At 43.9% G+C, this 21098-nt stretch overlaps 2 long non-coding RNA genes across 4 annotated transcripts in view; one reads left to right on the top strand and one right to left on the bottom strand.

Annotated features, from left to right (window-relative positions):
- The first annotated feature begins 1206 nt into the window (after window positions 1-1206).
- Window positions 1207-20641, top strand: LOC311443553. Its single transcript, XR_014697328.1, has 6 exons — window positions 1207-1268; window positions 5530-5772; window positions 8333-8444; window positions 14266-14891; window positions 19800-19868; window positions 20018-20641. It is a non-coding gene; the product is annotated as an uncharacterized lncRNA (long non-coding RNA).
- Window positions 15748-21098, bottom strand: part of LOC311443552 — a 52981-nt gene continuing 47630 nt past the window's right edge. For all 3 annotated transcript variants that reach the window (XR_014697325.1, XR_014697326.1, XR_014697327.1), the window contains one exon: window positions 15748-16661. This is a non-coding gene — a long non-coding RNA (uncharacterized lncRNA). The remainder of the gene's footprint in view (window positions 16662-21098) is intronic.

The raw sequence follows: 21098 nt of genomic DNA, 5'->3' as shown, positions 1-21098 counted from the left end.
GTGGCTCCTGTGGGGCCAGGACAGGCTGCTGCTGTCCCTATGGAAAACGGCCACTCTCACCAAATCCCCAAAGGCAGTGTGTTTCAGGCTGCCAGCCCTTCCCTTCAAGCCAGATCACCATCCTTGAGTGCTCATGTAATGCACATGGAAGAGGCTGGCAGGAGCCGGGGAGCCTGTGCCACTCTCACGAAGCAGCCCCTTGCAAACGAGCAGTGCATGAGAGACAACTTCAGAGGCAATCGTGGCAGCTGCCAAGTGTCCCAGTGCCATTCCTCTTTCCCCAGCTTCTCCCTGCTGCCATCACATTCCTGCACCCAGCCTGCCTGCACCCTTGGCACAAATACCAGGATCCCCCCTGCTCCCATGGAAGAAACCTAATTACAAGAAGTGATTTTCCAATGGCCTTTTCCCTCTGCAGCACTTCCTTGCTTATCATTGAGAGGGTGAAATCTGTGCACGGGCACTGGGCCACCTGCCCTCCTCGGAGACCTGCCCCGGGTGCTCTGGGCACCGAGCACAGGAGCTGAGCGCTGAGCCAGCCGCTGGCGCTGCTGCCCCTTGTGTGGGCCGGGCCCCTCCAACACGTACAGCTCCCCCAGTGCCCCTGGACCATGGCACTGCCCCTTGGGCCCTTCAGCTCTCACCTGGCCCCTTCTCCCCCTTTCATCAGTCAGCAGGATCGCGACTAAGAGCTGTTGAGCTGGCGCTATGTCTATCTCGAGGACTGCTCCCAAGTACGGTTGAACCAAGAAATTTCTAGCTGAACTAGTGGTCCCAAGGAAGCAGCAATTATGTATCTATTGTCTGCCTGCTGCTTTTTTGCAGCAGGGATGACTCCTTGACATTAGGCCTATGGAGTCTGCCCGTTAATAGTAGTTTAAAATGGTCAAGAGGTTACAGCAGTAAGGAATGTTAGTAAAAAATGTCTCTGTGGAGTTTAAACAACCAGTATTTTAGGCAGGGCTTGGTGGGTTACTGTCCCTGCACAAACAACTAGAATGTGAGAGTCTGGGCTGGGAAATACTTAAACTGTTTGGAAAAACTTGTTTTGTGCAGCTTGAGAGTGTCCCTGGAGGCTGTGGCCCAATGCCATGACTCCTGGTAAAGGCTGGGCTGCAGTAACAATGAAGCTTTTATGGGGAAGCTGGAGTACAATCAGAAACTTTTCGGTCCCGAGGGATTATGGGGAGGGGAGTTCCTGGGTTCAAGATGTCTGGCACATTATGCACATTTCCACCAGGATTTGGGGGTGTTCTATGGCATGCAAGGTATGCAAATTGCTAAATGTGTTTTCAATTTTGCTGTGTTGTGCTGTCTTTGTTGGGTGATCATTTTTTCACCAGTGTAGCCAGAAGACAAGATGGGTTCATAGCACAAGAGGAAAAGTGTAGTTGTCTCACAAGCAGTATTGACCTATGAAAAGCCAACTATATTTCCAGTTCTCCAGCAGGCTCCTAACTGGGTGGCTCCAGATTATTCACTGATTAAACTTCCTCTAGAAAGAAGTGGCCTGAACTGAAAGGCATCTTTGATCGACCACTCCTTACCGAAGTGATCAGAAGTGTGTGTACAGAAACATCTCATTCCTTGTTGCTCTTACCGAACCTTAATCATCTGCATGCTCGATAGAGCAGATGTCAGCAAGAGGTCTAGCAACCTGCTGAACTGAAGTATCCACTCAGCATTACAGCATTGGTTCAGATTTTCTTCAAAGGCATCGCACTGCTGCTATTTCATTTGGGGGTATTGTTACAGGAAGGAAGGCGTTTCCTACTAGAGAGGGGCTTCCTTTACTCGTGGTGTTAACTGCTGGAAGAAACAACTCAGGATCAGCCCAGCAAACCAAAGGAGGAGATCAGATAACACTACCACTCTGCATCTGTTCAGGTGTCTTGTCTTGGAGTATTAAACCTGACCCAATGCCTGTTGAAATCAATGAAAAGATTCCTACAGACTCTGGAAGGGACCATCCAGAGGCTGAGGAGTAGCTAGCCCAGCACTGCATGAGCAGTTTGTTCTTCATCAGCTTGTGGTATCCTGAGCCACACACGTGCCACACACACTGGGGCAGCTCTGGGCTGGCCAGACCCTGAACTCTGTTTGTCTGGCTAAGGGAAATGGGCCTCACACGAACAGGGCCTGGGGATTGAGAGGCTGGAGGTAAATCTATTTTATTTTTTTTAGATGACAAGAGTGTAGTTACCAAGCCGAGACTGCCCGAAGATGCTCAGACTTGATGGTTGTTATTGCTGTTGTATTCATTTTCTGGACCCTCAAGGAAGTGATCCAGTGACAAGGGGGATGGCTTCCTGATGGGGTCCCCCTGCCAGGGGCTCCTTTATCCCTCATTTTGCGTGTCTTCCCCCTTTGCTTGACGGGATTTTACCTCGGGCCTGCCTTCAGTTTGGAAACACTGAATAGCTCTTAATGACAGCAGCACAAACAAAACCCTATAAAGGCAGGATTTGTGATTTACATGGGGTTAATTACCACAACAAGTATGTTTATTCACTTCTCTAATAAATCCTTAAGACAAGAACAAGTACTAGCTTGACCAGATTCATCCTGTGCATACATTTCTCTTGTAACCATTTTTGCAAATCTGTGAACGAAGGATAGAGAAAAAGAGACAAAATTTTATCTCCCATCACTTAGGCAGTAACTCATAGCTCATGAGCTGTGTGCTCCCCAGCCTGCTAATGGCATCAACATTTACTTCAGATCTTCTGGAATAAAAGACCTTACCATGAATTTTCTGTATTTTTTAAAAAAGGAAGTGAGTGGATCATAAATGAATATTAACTATAGCAGTGTGATCTATTGCTCTGACACCTACTTGCCACGGGAGAAATGTGAAGTCTCCATGTGTCTCTGCTAAACTAATCAGATCTGATGGTTATATTCACGAGGGTAAAAACCCGCAGTGGCAGGTGCTGGTCCTGTTCGGGCCCTGTGGTGTGAAGTTGTGCTTCTACGAGGGTACTCTGAAGTCCGTCACTTGCTCAGATATTATAGATGACAGCAAATTAAAAATTCACACCATCTAATACAATAACTTGGTTTCATCAGTCTAATTTACAGGACAGGGAACTGATGTAGAGAAGTGGTCAGTGACTTTGGGATCTTCTGTTTTTAGGTGAGAGACCACTGGATGACGTTATGGGTACCAATACTATTAAACACTGTCCCCTATTCAGTTACATCCTGATACGTGCAGGTTGCAAAAAGGTTTTCTTCAGCTGTTGATTCAGCTTTGCCTCAGCCATCTTGTAGGTTTCCAGTGGCCACGTATACATAGGGTTGGCTGCAGTGTCCCTGATATGCTAGGAAGGTGTTTGCAATGGCTCAGCGCTGCACCAGGCGGGCCCCCCCGCCACTCCTGAGGAATTTGTGTCAGATAGAACATTTCGTTCAATGCAGAAGATTTTGTCGCCTTGATTTGAAGGAAGTTGTTTGTGTTAATGCTTAAAGGTAATGTGAGACAAGGCAAGCTCTTTACTTTAGAACATGCACCATGCCATTGATGTATGCAGTACATTAAATATAACAAACAAAGAGTCCACTGTGGTATTTACACCCACCGCAAATACATTTGCAAAATAGGATTATTTGCAATCCAATAAAATAGTACTGCTTTTAAGGCAGAAACCCTGTGTGTTCAGTGAAGTGTGCTCCTCGACTTTTCTTACCATTTATCGACCCGACACATTCCTCCCCATTTTTTTAATGCCTTCCATTAATAGTTAAGAAAAACCTAGGGAAAACAAACACTCTTTTCCTGATTGTTTATTCACCAGTCTCTTAGGAACCATAATTACGTCTCCCAGGAATTGTGTGTTTTATCATACTGTATATCTTAAAGAGCCACTTTAGGTAAAATAACAAGGAGTGCCTTATGAAGGAAAATTGGATTCATTTTAAGACTTTTTTAACCCTCCAAAGAATGGCTCTTTGTTTACTTCTTTAGTGCATGTGGCAACTTGCCCAAGTAAATACTATGCTGCATAAATACCAGAGATTGGTATTTATGATATTACATAAACATACTCTGAATAATGACTCATTGTTGCAGTGAAGAAGAACACAAGCAATATACATTGCAGTCGATGCGTTATTTCTCGTCACAGTATGAAGTGGCACTAGAGTGCTGTAGTACAAAATGGCACCAAGACTGGAGAGGAAAAGTCCTATAGCACTGTTTAGCAGGTCTGAGCTTACAAAACAAGAGAGAAAACAGAGAAAACAGGAACACGATGAGGATAAGAAGCACGACAGATTAGTCATCAATATGCAGGGGTAAGGAGTCAGTGGTTAGGTATATTTTGGGGTTGACTGGCAAAAGGTTTATTGCTCTTTAAATTGAAAACTCATCCAGTACATTTATACTGCCGTTACAACAGGGAGCTGAGCCCTCAGGTTCATAATCCTGGCCTGTGGTGATGCTCAGGTTCTCTTCGGCAATGGTATTTCACTCATGGAGCCACACTTTCCAGTGGCTTTATTTCTCAGAGTCTTAGTCCATCCAGCTACAGTTTTGTTAAACCTTTACCTGCGCTTCAGAAAAAATGTGCATTTGCAAGGATTTGCTTGAACAGAAAATGTCACGGTACCACACTTTGTCTTACTGCCAAATGATGGCTCCCCTGCTACTTGGGTTTCAGATCTTAGAAGTCAAAATCCCAAAGGGAAGATGCATATGCCAAAATTTCTTTTTTAAAACCAGCAGGGTATTAACAAGTTATTTATTTTTCAAATCCATGGTTGCAGTCTGTCTAGTCCAAACAGCAAAAACAAGATATACTCAAATTCTTAAAGGGCCACTGAACCATCCGTTCAAAAAGAATGATGGAAATTATCACCTATAATAATTCACTAGCCTAAAAGATGATTTTTTGAAATTCTACTCTTTCCCAGAAGCAGCTACAGATCTTCAGGAACAGCAGAGATATCCTGAACGCAGAGCTTGTCTACAAAGTGGGTGGTTGATCCTCATAAAATACAGAGGTCTGAGGGTGTCCTATTATGGGAGCACCCTACTTCATGTCTGTAGGCTTGCATGTTCTGGCAGAGAGGAGGCTTCTTGTGTGTGCTGGGGTTATTGTCAACAGTAGATATTTTCTCCCTAGGTGTGAGTAAAGGAGTGAATAAAGGAGTACTTCTATTTTCCTACTGAAGCGAACATCCCTCCCACTTGCCTACCTTAGAAAATAGCACTGGATGTGTCCTGCATGTTTTTTTGCCAGCCACTTTGCCAGCTTCTGCAAAGTTTCTGGGTTTATGTAAACCTCTGCACTACTGCATGGTCAGAAGCTGTCTATTGTGGTTATTAAACTCTACCTTATTTCTCTAATTTTAACTAGTTCCTGATTTTACTTCTTCAGTCAAAACCCACCATGTTTAAGCAGAGCTATGTTTTGATGTACTCCTGGGTGGGTGCCACGTGTTATTCCATCTCATGTGCAAGCCCTTACTGAGTAAATGGAGCATTCATTGACTTTTTCTCTCTTGTGCTTTACATATTTTGTACAGGCTAGGAGGGAACATGGGTGACAGAACAGAAGGTTATTGGTCCACAAAGAGCACTGGTTAAAGGATGTGTCCTGAGCCAGGACATGAACACATGGCATTAGTTTTTAGACGTTCTGCTAGCAAGCCTGGGAATGATAGCGATGCTCTCCGTGCCATTCTGGATGACAGAAGATTTATGCCTGAGTCATTTGTAGACGGCTGCTCAAACGGCTGCAGGTCCTAGCAGAAAGCTACAGCTTCCAGGTATGTCCCTATTTTCCTAGAAAAAAATGGAACAGTAATGTATGTTGGCAAAATTGAGAGGACAAGAACTGTAGGCAAGCATCAAATTCAGTCACAATTCTATTTTTTATTATTAGTAAATCATTGAAACTGCCCAAAGCCTTCAGTTTTTATTCCTTCTACAATGCAGAGGTTTGGGGGTGCCCTATAATGGGAGCACCCTGTAGTGAGCTTGTTGCTCTCCAGTGAGCTTGGTGCTCTTCAGACACATGGGATATCATGCTGAGACATAACTCCTTCATTTGGATTTTGAAGCCATGCCTCGCCATCAGTTATATCTCAAGGCAATTACTGAAACCTGTGCCAGGCAGACTTTACCCAACGTCTTCCCTCACATTGTTTGGGGTCTGCTCTTCTGTCTTCCTGGGAGCCTGGGAGATGAGATGACAAGCTAAGGTCAGCACCAAAGCCAGATAACACTCAGGCCCCTTCCAAGCCCCACAGAAATCAGTGGGAAAGCTTGGGTGGACAGCTGTGGTTTTGACTCAGGCCCAGAGATACTAGAAAATAACAAAGGGGACAGAAGGAAATAGCTTGGTCAGCTTTGGGGGTTATTCCTCATGTCTTTTAAAAGGAATAAATACATGGTTTTTGTTATGGATTTCTGTGAGAATAAGTTTGTGCTTCCAGTCAGCCATGTCTCAGTAATGTGCTTGTGTGATGATGGCACAGCAATTCTGAGCTTACAGGCTTAAACATCCTTTTTCAGTATAGTTCATTGCAAGGAAATGTGAGTTACCTGTCTCCTCTCTGCAATGCTTGTCTGCTGTCATACATTCGTACACTTTGCATAATCCAGAGGATCACACTGACAAAGAATCATAGCACCGCTTATGTAGTTAATTTGGTTATTTATTCATGTAAATGTATGTGGATTGAGACATTTTCCTGTGATCTAAAGCGACTGCCAAACCTCTGTTTTGTTAGTTTGTAACTCATATTTTGTCGTCTCATTCTTTTGTTTCATACCAAAGGATGCAGACATAATTTCACTAACAATTGCTTTGAAAACAGGAGCCATCTGCAGCACCTCCCAAAGAAGAAAAGACAAGAGACCACACGTCATTACTTTAGTTCTGCATAAGTAAACTGCATGCCCATATCAGCACTCACTGTGCCCATAGAAATGCATAAGAACAACACAATTCTAGGCAAAAATGCAATGCACGTATGTGAGCCTAGTCCACATGCAGCACTTACAAGACCAGTTAGGGTTTATGCATTTCAGAGGTTCAACTATCTAAATAAAGCAATTAGGTTTTAGCTCATTTCCCTAACTGTATTGCTGCACAAGGGAATATCCACATGATTGCAGAAGGCGGATAAAGATAGGACAAACTCAGAATATAACTTTTGTTGTAATGGCTTAGAAAGGGGTCTTACAACTTGAAGATGATATTGCAGCCATCCAGTGGTACAGCTTCCTTCTGCCACGTATGCAGACATTGCAAATCCTATCTCACAATTTCACCCGTTATTGTTTGTATAATGATTGGCATTTTGCACACAGCTTTTTATGATTTTTTTTTTAATATTTTTTTCTATTATTTTGTTGATCAGAAAGCAAAAGGATAAATAAATCTGCAAACCAGACATGATCAAGTGTTATTTTAACTTGTCTGACAAACAAGGAGTTGACATTCAGTTACCAAAGCAAGAGACCCATCTCTTTCCTTGGCCAGTTCAATGTCAGAATTTTTGGGGTCCCTACCCAATATACCTTCTGTGCAGAAGACGGTATGTCTTCCCTGCATGTTAGCTCTCCTGAGGATTAAGAACAGTTCAGAATAAAGTTTCTATATTCCATAGTTAATATTTGAGAAGGGTTTTAAGATTCTCAAATTAAGGCAATGTATGGGCCACATCCACAAATGCATTATTAGACAAGATACACATAGCTATAGATGTATATAGACAGAAAAAAATGCAAATTGACTTAACTGAACTTTGTACAGTTCTGAACAATGCTAAACCTCATTAAAATTCAAAATCACATTTTAATTCTGTAGTTCAGTAAATCACCAGCACTAGAGTATCCCCAGAAGAGCTGGGAATTACCCGAGTCAGAAAGTGGTGACTGCAAAGGTAATGTTGGTAAGGGAGATAGCACTGAGACTGGAAAGCATGCACATATGACAACAAGCCCAAATATTCTCCTTACCCGAACACCCAGGAACTACGTATGTCCTTCTTGCCTCCTGCCTCAAGAGGCAGAGGACAGGAGTGTCACCTTCCTGCCACTCACTGCCTGAGAGCAAGGGGGGGCAGGTAGCACCAGAAAACATTCAGGTTTTGTATGGGCTTCATCTGGTTGTCACCTGTCCTATTCCAGCTGGGACAGGAGCCACTGAACCACACTTCTGTGCTCCTCACAACCCTGTTCTAACTGGTCCTCTCCATCCAGCAGTGCAGGGTGCCCCATCCAACTCATTCCCCACAGTTTGATGAATACATTTAGCATCTCTGTGGTCTCTTTTCTCTTTGCCACATCAGTTTCAGATGTGACTTCTTTTTATTTCAGCCAGAGACCTACTTGGATATAGGGCTCAAAGTGTCTTTGAGTGACTGCATGAAAGAAAATGCGCAAGAGAAGCTCCCTGAGAAAGGGCAGACTCATGACCATCTTGTCTGTGGTATGTAAATATATAACTTTTCCTGACATTGCTTCTAACTGCTGGGTTGTGGTAGGATTGTGCTTTTGAATTTCTAAACAGAAATAGGCTGAAAAATATTGCTTTTTCACCTGATGCTGTACACCTGATACAGATGTCTGTGAAATGACTTAAGTGTGTATTAATGTAAGACCAGATAAAGGTATGTGATTATATACCTTCACACTCCACAGAAGCTTCTGCTCTCTGCACCATTCAGGACTTGGCCAGTCTCTGTGTTGCAGTTCACCTGTCCAACTTAAATCCTCAAGAAATAATTTAGTAAAGAGTATCTGAAGAAAAGCTTAGTACACCTGGAAAAGGTGCTCAGTACCTTCATGAGAGATTTTGTGTCAGAAATGTCTGAGCGCAGTCACAGCTGGATAATAAAGTACAAAAGTGGCTTGGATTCCCCTGTAGTAAAGTACAGTTGCTACTGGTGAAAATAGCAGAACCTACAGCCTTTCAACAGCTGTACTCAGTAGTTAGATGCCATATCATGCAATATCAGAAGTATCAGTGGATCTAGAGATAATGTATTTAACATACTTACATATTACCCAGAGCATTTTCTGTAAAATCTATATTATAGAACTGTGTCTTAGGAAAAAAATAAAAAAAGATCCCAATGATCTTGTCGGATATCTCTGAGTGAATCACCAATTGTTCCTGCTCACTGATTTTTTTGTTCTCTGCAAATACACTAAATTCAACCTGTGAAGAAAACATGCAGTGTTTTTTCATTCATTTGCATCAGTGTGTTAATACAGATTCTGCAATCGGATTTTATCAGACAGGATGATTTATGGCACTGCTGCATGATGGCAAGTGGAATTCAGGTTCATTTCTCATCCCTCTTTCAATCTTCATCTAGTAAAAAGTTTGTTTGTTTTTTAAAAAATAAAGTTGGCTTTTGTCAAGCTGCATTTCTGTCTTGAAAGTGGGTCTATTGATTGAGTTCCATTTATCAACCACTTTATTCTTGTAACTTTAACTATCTTTTTATAAGAAAACCGAGATCAGCCTCATTGATTGTATTATATGAGTCAGAGACGTGTAAGAAACTAGAAGTGTGATAGCTGTTCTCCTACAACCACAAGCATCCAGCTGGTATTATTTATGTACCATCGACAATGGGGCATGCTCAGACTTGAAGGACTAGTGCTGACCTTCCCTTGCTAATCATTTATACACTCCTTGTTTTGAGTGCTCCACCTTAAGGTTTCTCATGACTCACTTTCTCTCTGGAGTGAACAAATAAATCCTGAAGGACTCTGTACGCTTCCAAGTGTGTAACCTGTCCCCTCGTACTGGCCTTGTTCTCAGCAACAGAAGCTCTCCAAGTAGTAGTGCTATTTATTAAGGTGTGACTTCAGAGCCATAGGAGTTTAAGAGCTGAGAGGATGGTGGTGTTCAGATTGATTTACGCTTCTCCTAAGTGAATGCCAATCCAGCGCTCCCGGTCATGGGTGCTCTGAGAGAGGGTTAAGTTCCTCTGCAGTCTCTGGAGACAGGGAAGTTGGACATTTGTAGTTCCCTCACCAAAAAAGAAACCTCAGATGTTCTAACAGATACTTCAACAAGATTCAAAGGTTTATTGAAGCAAAATCAAACCTGATTGTCTCACATGGAGATGTATATGTATATAATATATATTATTGCATATAGATATATATACATTACATATCTACATTTAAGTGTGGGGCTTTGAGCAACCTGGTCTGGTGTCCCTGCCCATGGCAGGGGGGTTGGACAAGATGAGCTTTAAAAGTCCCTTCCAGCCCAAACCATTCTAAGTTGACTCAGTGCTGGGCACTTTCAGACATTTGTTAATTGAAGGGAATGGTAAATTGAGGAGACCTATTTCTGTTCTGTTGCTTGGAACAGAAGACCTCATACTGGACAGCAAATGCTGAGGGTGCTACTGGTAATCCGTATCCCTCTGTACTGACTGGTCCACCTGCTAGGGGGGGCTGCTAGTGCTGACAACCCCACTTATCTTGCACTGCCTTGCGGAAAAATAAGCACTAAATGGTTGCAAATGCTTTGAATCTTCAAAGAGTGCAGAAGGGTGAATATTATGAATGGTATGAGTACATTATGGAATATTGGAATAATGGAAAAAGACATCAATATTGGCATTAATTAGCCATCCATTAGTGGGGAGTTGAGCTGAGAGGAGAGGACAATAGGCACAAGAAGGTGCAAGGAAATTCTGTCCTGCATTTTTCCCTTCCTCACAGACCTTTTCCCCAGGAGGAGTTGCAGGGAAGTGGGGTGGGTGGGTTGTAAAGATGTCCTGACTGGAAGCTCTGCAGAGAGCTTTGGAGGGAGCTGGGCTCAGGGTTGGCTTGGTCAGAGATGGAGGGGAGGAAGGAACGTGTTTTGGCTTATGTTCCAAATTGTGGCACTTGAGCTTAGGTGCAGGGACTTGGGATAGGCTAGAGAGAGTAGTGGGACATGTCAAAATGTCATCATAAAGGAGGGAAGTTTTATCTGCCATGCTAAGAGCATTGCTGGCCTCATGGTGCCTGGTCAAGACACATCTGTTGGGACAGAGCTTCACCACAGCAGTCACAGGGGAGCAATGTTAGGCGCTACGGGTTGGTCCAGCATGAGGGAGTAACTTAAACTGCAGGGGTGTGATGCAGAGAAGGATGTGGTTCTTTTAATTCCTTCCCCTTGTCCCATTGTTTCCTTCCCAGGCGCACACAAAATCTTCCTCTGCCCCTCCCTCCCAGCTCAGCTTTTCTCCTCTCTTTGGCTGTCCCTTTGTCCTTTTCCCTCTTGTAGAGTCAAGCTCACCAGTATATACCCACACCCAGTGCAGTAGGGACTTCCCCATATTGAGTTAAACCGGCCTTCTTTTAGCTCTTTCTCACTATCTGGGACCCATATGTCAAGCAAAACAATTGTAAATGAGGTTAGTTCATTACTTTGGCACGGGGTGGCAGAAAGCATGGGCAGGAGTGGGTTCTTCAGAAAAGGTTGTATTTCACAGCCGTGCCCATTAGCTGTGCTGGAGGACTCATTGCCATGGCCTCACAGAGCCCGGTCACACCACAAAGCTGCTTGTGGGAGCCCAGGTTATGACTCCTCCATCGCAGCAGACAGAATGAGGCTGGGAAGGTCTGGGACTGTGGGCATGCAGGCAGATCTCCTGTGCCCGGGACATAAAGGACATGACCTGTCCTGCCATTAGCTTGGAGAGCCAAATTCTCCCTGGCTCCAGAGGATTCTTTACGTGTGTGTGAAGAACCACAGTAGGTCAGTGCTAGATCACATCCCCAAAATACAAATTCATACATTCATGCCATAGCAAGGCTGGTGCAACAGGACACAATGCAATAATAAAAGCTGCGAGCCAGAGCGTGCTGCATTGTCAAGGGAGAAAATACCTCGGTGTCCCATGGGAAAGCACTGGTGAACTCTGCTGTCAGATCCATCAGGGTGTTTTCTCTTTACCACAGGCATGGTCTTAAAGCTTTTCTTTGCATGCTGAAGATGCCACTTATGACACTGAGAGGTGCAGTGCAGTAGAGCTACATCTTTTAATGGAAGTTCCCAGGCTACATGCCAGTACTCTGCAAACAGATCAATTTATGGTCCTTCAGGTACAAACAAACATGATTTGTGATCTAGAGGAGGATGTGGTTCTTTCTCCTCCTTCTCCCTGTCCCCTTCTGAGCCGTCCAAAGCGCAGAAGAACATGGCCCAGCAGGGGCCATGTTACGTCTTCCCAGGGCTGGTAAACAATATTCCTATTCTATATTGCTTGAGTATCTTTACCAAAAACTAGTAAAAGCCCAGCAAGCACAGACTATTAATCATCCCATAAAATACTAGTCTAGCTTCACTGGTGTAACTCAAAAAGTCCAGCGACTGTAAGTCTTATCTCAAAACTCTCCTGCTGAACCTGCACTCCTGTGTCACTGACTTCAATTTATAACTTTGTTAACATCAAACCTTTTGTAAATTGTGAAAAATTCCTCTCTCAAAATATGAAAAAAATTTTTTCCTTACTGATCTTGTGCCAAGATCACTGCCTTGTGATGGACTTCACACTGGAAAAGGACCTGGTTCTAAGTCCACATACTGTGCTGAAAAAATACATCTCTCCAGACAGGTGCAGACAGCCCTGAACTTGCTTTGCCCACGCTCTGCGATGTTTGGACGGGTGCCGGCTGCACAGCCGTGTTATGCAGCGCCTGAGCCTTGCCATGTGTGCTCAGTCAGACCAGGCAACTGCAGAACCACATTTTTCAGAAACCTCCTTGGGTTTGACAGTGAAGAGTATGACTGCTCTGTGGTCTTGTGGTGCATGTGACAATATGACCATGCTCACATGTACAAAGCCAGCTGCCATCTGTGTTGCAACATTAAAATAAATAAATAAATAAAGGCACGTTATGTCCAGCAACAGCCCCAAGGTGTGCTGGAACAGGTGTGCCAAATGCAGTGATTTATAATGAAGCAGCAATTTATAGCTCTGTACTTCTGACTGTTTTCTGTCAGCCAGCTCAGAGAGAAATATTTATGGCATTCTCGTTGGTCCCATAGTTCGTGGCATTATTTCTCTGGGACTGTAAACAGCAGAGCCCTTGTCGTGTGAGTGTGGGCACTGTCTTTTCTCCCTCTAATAATAAAGCCTATATGGATTACTGAAGGGGGAGCGGGAGATGCAGAAACTGCTCAGCATGCAATATTATTTAAGAAGTCTTGTGCTCAGCTATTTCTCTACCCACCTGATATACTGTTTTGTTCATCTCCTCCATCCAAGGATCTTAAAAATGCCTTGTAGACCAAACATGTGGGGACCAGTAATATTTTTATTAGGCCAACTGATTGTTTATTTGGAGGGTGAGAGGACTGTCCCTCCAGGAGGTCCTCTTCCATTCTAAAAAATGATCTTCAAGAGAATCAGCAGTCCTCAGTGGTAAATACAGCCCCAAAAGTGCCATGAGTCTGGGTAACCAGTGCGATGTCCTCTTGTTCTCTCAGGCCACCAGGGAGGCAGACAGTGCCACATCGCTGCTGCAGCGAGGCAGACTGCAGCGCCGAGAGCTGGGCTGGCTTTCTCAAGGCTATGCACCAGTTTTGTGGGATCAGGACAGCCCTGGTCCAGGACTCCCAGACTTTACCAAAAGCCTGTAAAAACACATTTTCTCCTGTTGTGGCCAGTATTGTCTCAGCAATATTTTTGATTGCTCTCATGCAAAAGATTTTTTTTTTTTTTTTTCTCTGGGCTGTTAATGTTGGCACATAGATGTTTTCTATCAACCTTCTCCAGAAAATGTAAGTTACTCTGAAGAGGGAATTAAGTAAGGAAGATTTACTACAGTTTATAAAAGCCAGCACTTGCAATACACATCCCCAAAGGAATGCTTTGTGATCCAAAGTATCATTTCATATCATTCCATTGGCAATAATTCCTTAGTCAAAGCCTTTCCATGTTTCTTCCTGGGATATTAACATGTATTTATTCATCAGTTAAAACATCTAGCAAGATAAAACTTGTTTCTAAAAGTGGGCTGACTGGAAGTAACATCAATTTATTTTCTATTTTTAGTGGTATTTTTGAAGCATTGATTATTATGCAGGCTATTGGTTTTGCCACCCTTCCAATAACAAAGGCTAAATTTGGAAGTGTTTCACACTTATCTTGGTAGACCAATACCAGGATGGTTTATTCCTCATGTAGGATTTCTTCTAAATTCATTGTTATTGACAGGTAATTTCAACTGTTTGTCCTGCTGCCTCCCTGGCTGTGTGTTGTTAACGCTTGCTCTGATTCTCTCAACAGGAGTGCTGTTTGCCTTTACATTGGTTGGCTGTGTCCTTGAACCACGAACCAAACCATTTCCAGAGGCTGGCATTCTTCTCTGAGATCTCCAGACAGAGCAGTGGCTGTGATGACCAGGGCTGTTGCTTGGTGGTGCCAAGATGAAGGAAAGCTACCAGTTGTTGTTGTGCTGTACAGATGCAGCATGAGTCGGCTGTGAACACAGGTGAGACCTGGCCTGTCTCCAGGAGCCCAGCAAGAAACCTGCCTGAGCCTTGCGCAGGTGTGTGCCTTGGAGACAGCCACACATCAGTCACCTGAGGTCCCCTTCCTGGTGTGGCATGGGGTGCCCTCTAAATTCAGAAGGCTCTAACAGGTCCCAGGCAGGATGAGGATTTAGAGTGGCAGGTGCATTTTAGAAATATGGTGTTCAAATTGCTGGTTCTCCCAAGCTCACTGCCTACTACAGATTGCCCTGACAGGTAAAGTCTCCTCTGTCACTGCCCTCTGTAAGCACACTGAGCACTGACCTGGCAGCAGCAAGCCTGGGTCACGCAAGGAACTGCCACTGTCACGGTGTCCAGAGCTCTCCCAGGCGGTGGAGCAGAGCTCCTCTGCCCAACGGTGCACTGAGGTCAAGGAGCAAGGTGAGCCCAAATGCCATGCCAAGAGACATTTCTATTTCTAAGCAACCTGCTGTGGTAGCAGCTGTGTTACATGCAAAGGAGGCTTTTTCCCTTATGGATTTTTTTCCCTTTCTTTCTAGTTAAGTTAAAATAAAGTAGTTGTGGATATAAGTGTACAGATGGCTTCTGCAAAGAAAACAATACACAACATTTACTGCAAGTAGGAGGCTGCTGCTCAGCTTTGCTACCCCGCATGGCCGGGGTTGACTTACCGCAGACCGGCACATCCCCATCCTCAGTCCTCAGCCTTGCAGTGGCAGAGCTGGCTAGGATGCTCTGAGCCACCCCCAACTCTTCCAGCCACTGGTAAAGCCCTCGCAGGCCCTGCGTTGTCCTGGTGTCTCGGCGAGGTGGTCCTACGGCTCCCAGCGAGCGTCCCTGCTGAGGCAGGCATCACCTCGCCACCCGCCTTGGCCGCTGGGCGATTCCTGGCAGAGGTGACTCACAGGCAGGGAACCCTGCAAGGGCCCTGGCACATGCCTGCACTGAAACACTGCCTACAGCCTCCTGCTTCTGCCCAGCTCGCCCTTCCTGCCGCCTTTCCCCCGGGGTCCTAACTCCCGACTTTGTTGCTCTATAAACATAATAACAATAATTATTCTCTCATTGGACACATAGCCATCTTCTTTGTTTGCAGGCTTAGATAAGTATCATTCAAATCATGGAGTCTGATTCATGAGTCAGGATGATGGCAGCCCTCCAAAACCTCCTTGCCCATGGAGAGTGTGTTTGTGTGAGAGAGATAGAGAGTTTCACTGTATGAAGAGTAAGAAACTGGAAGCCAAGTGAATTAAATACAAAGCAGATAATTATGTGTAATTCATTTACTGACTAATGATTGCACCTGGTACAGAGGTTTATGAATTCATTTCACTCTGCATATGTTCTCAAAAACAATCTCTCTGCTACAAGATAAAAACTAGGCTGACAATTCTTAATAGAGCAGTGTTCATATTAGTGTTAGTGTAAGGTTCTGTCTTTCTTGTTCATCCTTCATTTTTTCTCACAATGTTTCACTTTTCCTGGGTTCACCTGAAGTCTTTTTGACAACGACAACTGATCTGTGCTGGTAGAGGCTGGGTGTCACTGCAGAGTGAAGCCTTCACTCTGCTCCTGAAAGCTGTGCACTGCAATTACACACACTGCTTATCTCCCATCTGCTGCAGCCAAACCTTGCCACCAAGGCTGTGCCTTCAGCAGGGGAGTGGCAGGTCATGGCCCCCCCTTCCCTCTCTGCTGGGATTGCCAACAACTTGCCGCTCTTTTTATGGTGTCACCCAGTTGTCACTGCACCCTGATGCCATCAGCTCCTTCCAGCTGAATGCCAGCAGACAGTGCCAACTTTCACCTGCTAACACCTGGGTTGATTACAGGTTGAAGACCAAAAGACAAAGCCTTTAACGGGGTGAAAAAGCTTGTGCTAATCCAGCAAAGCCCAGCGGTGATGTCTTAGTGTTGATGTCACCCTGAAGACTCCAGCGTGTGTGACACGACACCACTCGTGCCGTGAGCAGGTCAGGTGTGGAGATCTGAGCCATGCTGGGCAAAGCCATGGGTCCAAGGCCTCGCAGGGTGCTTGCAGCAACTACCCAAGGTGATGCTGTTGCCATGTGGTGGAAACAAAAGAGCTTTTCCGGTTGTGTTCCCAGAGCAATCCTTGGGTGCACAGTAGAGCCCTTCTCCTAGCCCCTCAGTGTGCCACAGGCAGCTCACCTTGGTAATTCCTCCCACCTGCAAACAGATCAATACACTCAGGTAATTGCTCAGGTCCTCTGATGGCTGTTGCTCAACCCAACAGGCATTTGGCTGTTTCCTGCCAAGCGTATCAGGACCATCATATACCTGGGATCTATTTATTAATCAGCTCAAGCACAAGGTGCACGAGAGCTAAATGTGTGTTTGTGCAAGTGGGAGAGAGCTACATCTGCAGGCATGACTGAATGCAGATTTCTGTGGGATGCCCTTTAAGACTGCCTTTGGAAAGGAACAAACTTGGAATGACAGAAGGGAAGGGGGAAGTTATTTGGCAGTTTGAGTAGAGACTGTTTAATAAATCATGAAATACTCATACTGAAAAAATATGCTGATTTCACTTATATGCACTTTCTAGCATTATTTGCCATTGAGGTTTTACCAAAATGCGGTGAAGCTGAGCTCGTGGCTGCCAATAAAATAGCTGTAGTGTCTGATGTAACTCCCACTGCTGCAAGAACACACTTGGAGGTGTCTCCTTGGAGCTGTCACCAGCATCAGAGTGTGGTGACAGGAGAGAGTCACTGCGTCTTGCTGTCAGCACGTCACCGAGCTCACTGCACACCCAGCAACTCCTCTGGCCTGCATGCCCCGTCCCCAGCAGGGAGCTGGCCCTACAACTTGCAGCCCGCTTGGGAAAGCGGTGGAGGTGCTGCTATCTCCATCCGTGGCAGCCACAGGTAATGAAAACATGGGCAATTAAAAAAAAGAAAAAAAGTAACCATATGCTCTGATATTTTTCATTGGAGTGATTTGTCATTAGAAAAGCCAAAACCAGCTCATCTTGTTCACGAGTATTCCCATTGACTAAAACAGCATTCAGCATGTGCTTTAATTTTGAACCTATGCAATCCTTTTCCGATGAAGATCTGACATGCCAGAACAGATTGCAGTCTGTGAGATACTCGCCATATGATAGTATTTTACCTGTAGGTGGATCCTCATTTTAGATAGAGAGATGCAGAGCCAATGAGCCTGATTCACTGCTGTGTTACTCCAGTTTTGCACTGGAATAACACCACTGAATCATCAGCAAAGTTGAAATAACAAATGATAAAATGGGACCATTGTATTTAGGTTTGCAGCATGTATATGGAAATGACTAGCTCTTTCTTGCAGAATGATTAAACTATATGGATATTTTTTGTGTGCAGTTTTTCCCAAACGTATCAAGAATACGACAATATGTCTGGGCTAGAGTTATACATGTAAAAAAAAAAAAAAAAAACAAACAAAACACAAACAATTAAAAATTAATGTAACAGCTAGTGCAGAACTCCCTCAGTATGTCTGATCGGATTTGTTTTTTAATTTTATTCAGAAAAAAAAAAAAAAAGTTTATGAGAAGAGAACTTAAACACCTCAGAAAATATTAAATTTTTGATGCAGATCATTTCTGCACATCAGGTGGGCACAGTCTAAAGCTTAGAAATACAGTAAGTTTAACACCTAGTCCTGGTTTCTATGTATGAAAATACTCACTGAGCAATTGAAAAGAACTGAGTAATTGTGATCTTTTTGCAAGTAATGCCCTGGAAAATCAACTAAAGGCAACAAGCAAGCTTGCAATTAGTAGTTCTAATTATAAAGTGTATACATAAAACAATGTAGCATCATAAGTAAAGGCCAAGTTCAAATGATGCAATAGGAATAGTAGAACATCATGTAAAGATGGACAAAACAGCCAGCCAGAGAAATACTTCTGAATTATCCATATTTTTCCAATGACAGGAAAAAAAAAAATAATAATGGCAGTGTTTTATTTTTTGTAACTTTTATAGTAATCTTTTCTCAGTTCTACCTGATGCTCATGCTTCTGTTGTAGACCACACTTGTCCTTAGATTATGATGATCACAGTGCAAGGTGCAGTAATGAGAGACATGGTTTAGTGGGTGACATTGGCAGTAGGGTGGTGGTTGGACCAGATGATCTTGAAGGTCTTTTCCAACCTTAATGATTCTATGATTCTGCGATCATCACAAGCACAAGCTGGTGTAGGAGCCTGCGGCTCAAACAGTGGGCTCAGATTATCTATGCCATTTGTGTTTATCAGGGGACTGCTTCATGACTCACTTCCATTTCCATCACTGAAAGCAACCATCATATGCCACAGCTTTATATATATATATATATATATATGAGCTTGAGTCTGTCTGCTTTCTAGGCAAGCTAGATTTATGTCAAATACAAGCTAATGAAGTTTGAAAAAAAGAAGTAACTTCAGTACAATGTGGGGGTCTGTGCTAAACAGTTTGTGGTATGTATAGCTATGTGTGCACTCTAAGCTTCCCCGATTTATGACAACACTTGATGTACTACATGGGAAATGTGAACCTCCAATGTTATGGGGCAGCATCACTGCAGCTCTTCTCTGGACACAGTGTGTGCAATAGCAGCACAGGATTACGTGCTGCACTAGTTACAGAACATCTCTCAAAATTAAGTCCTGGATGCAACTAGAGAAGGTGAAGAGACAGAATACCTTAGGGAAATGTTTTTATTTATTCTCCTTGGATGCATATATGGCAATCACCCATGTAGCGTGATCCAGGATGTTGAAAACCATTTCATTATGTTCTATAAATAAAGGACTGATGTGGTTCAATTGTATCAATTATGCAACTCTTCTAAGTGGTGTAGTCAAGGGTAAATGCAAGCAAAGGGCACTCCCTTTGTACCCACTTCTACTCTGGGCACTTCGAGTATTTACCTGCTTCTTCTATACCACAGACAGATGAATCTACCCACTTTTATTTACCACTGTACCACTGACTCCTCTTTGGTCAAGAGCTTTTCCTACGCACTGAGGACACAATGAAATAGAAAATGGAAGTCAAGACACTGCTATGTATTAGTCTGTTGTGCAAGATGTAAGTGTGGCTGTACAGTAATTTTGAGCAAAGCATCGGTTTTAAACAATGTTTAAACTGACACTATTATTATGCAATATAATTAATTATGGCCAGAAGGGCATTTGAGGTTATTTGGCGCTACCTTTGTCCATTTCATAATTATACCAAGAAGAGAATGACTAAGTTGTGCCTAGGCTAATTGTATCCATTTGGTTTTATCCCTCCTCTCTGCCATCGTACGTCACTTGCATTCTGATCTGGAAGCTTTTTGGAGGGGTCTGGATGCGTTTGTGCTGAATACAATGGAGCCCAGTGCTGGCTGAGCAGCCTCAGGTAATATTGCAAATAGAAGCACTAACAATAGCAATAATAATTACAGCTAGTCGAAGTGATAAGTACAAAACAAATATCACTTTTTTCCTGCCGCTATTACAGTTGCCTATGAGATTTATCCATATCTGTTCCTTCTCTGTGCCTTCTAGGATGCACTTGTGTAGCTAGAAGGTAACACTTCGTGGCATGACATGACAACTACCAGATGTGCTGGGAACCCAGCAGACACCTCCTGTGAGCAGCTGAGGGTCAGCAGCAGACGGCCATGGCAGCACACCCTGTGCCAGCCCTCTTGCCAAACGTGCCAAGGGGGTTCAGCATTCCAGGGACACACAATATGGCCCAGATGCCCGGGCAGAATGTGCAGGATGCCCCAGCTAGCAGGCAGCTCCTGCTCCTCAGCCCACCCCAGCTCCACCAGCAGTCCTCATCCCAGGCTGGCTGCCACAGTGCAACGTGCAGTTTGCTGCTGGTGTTAGGGCTGCTGTGAGGACAGCAGGTCACCTGGGCTCTGGAGCCAGGCTGGCTGCCCCGACAGCCCAGCCGCAGCGGCAGAGCACTGTGTTTGAGCTAAGCAGCTGCCCTGGACCTGAGCCGGCAGGTCGCTTACCAGCCAGATGAGCTGCCTGGAGGTAGCGGTGAGTAAACTGTCTCTTTTGAATGTTACTTGGCAGTGTCAGGATTAAAACCAACCAATCAACCAATCAAAACCAAAAATAATAAAAAACAAAAACAAAACAAAATGGTGACAATAAATGTACCCCAGAAAGGAATCTGGTAATATATGGTCTTGTTCAGCTACGACGAAAGGCTACAGTCTTCAGCTAATGGCTGGAAACTGGATTGCACTCATGTAAAATAGAACTGTCTGCAAGGGTTGAATGCTGTAATTAACAGGCATTTTTTAGAAATTATTGGCTAATGCCATTTAATAGAAATACTGCCAACTATTGTTGTTAAAACTTAGTTTGTTCCTTTGGTGGTAATATATAATGACTCAACACTGCTTCACTGGGAAGAGATACCTTTGTCTGTTATATATCACTACAATGATACTCATTTTTACAATGGATTATATAGCAAATAACTCAAATTTTGAAACTTAAATATAGCTTCAGAAAGTAAGAGGGTCACCAGTCTCCTGAGCAATCACAATATTTGTGATACAACACAGCCGATTTATCATAACATGCCATTACTGACCCAGTCCCACTGCCACAGCCCGCAATG

Source organism: Aythya ferina, assembly GCF_964211825.1.
Source record: "Aythya ferina genome assembly, chromosome: 12".
In the NCBI taxonomy this organism is placed as follows: domain Eukaryota; kingdom Metazoa; phylum Chordata; class Aves; order Anseriformes; family Anatidae; genus Aythya; species Aythya ferina.
This window is presented reverse-complemented; position numbering and strand designations above follow the sequence as displayed.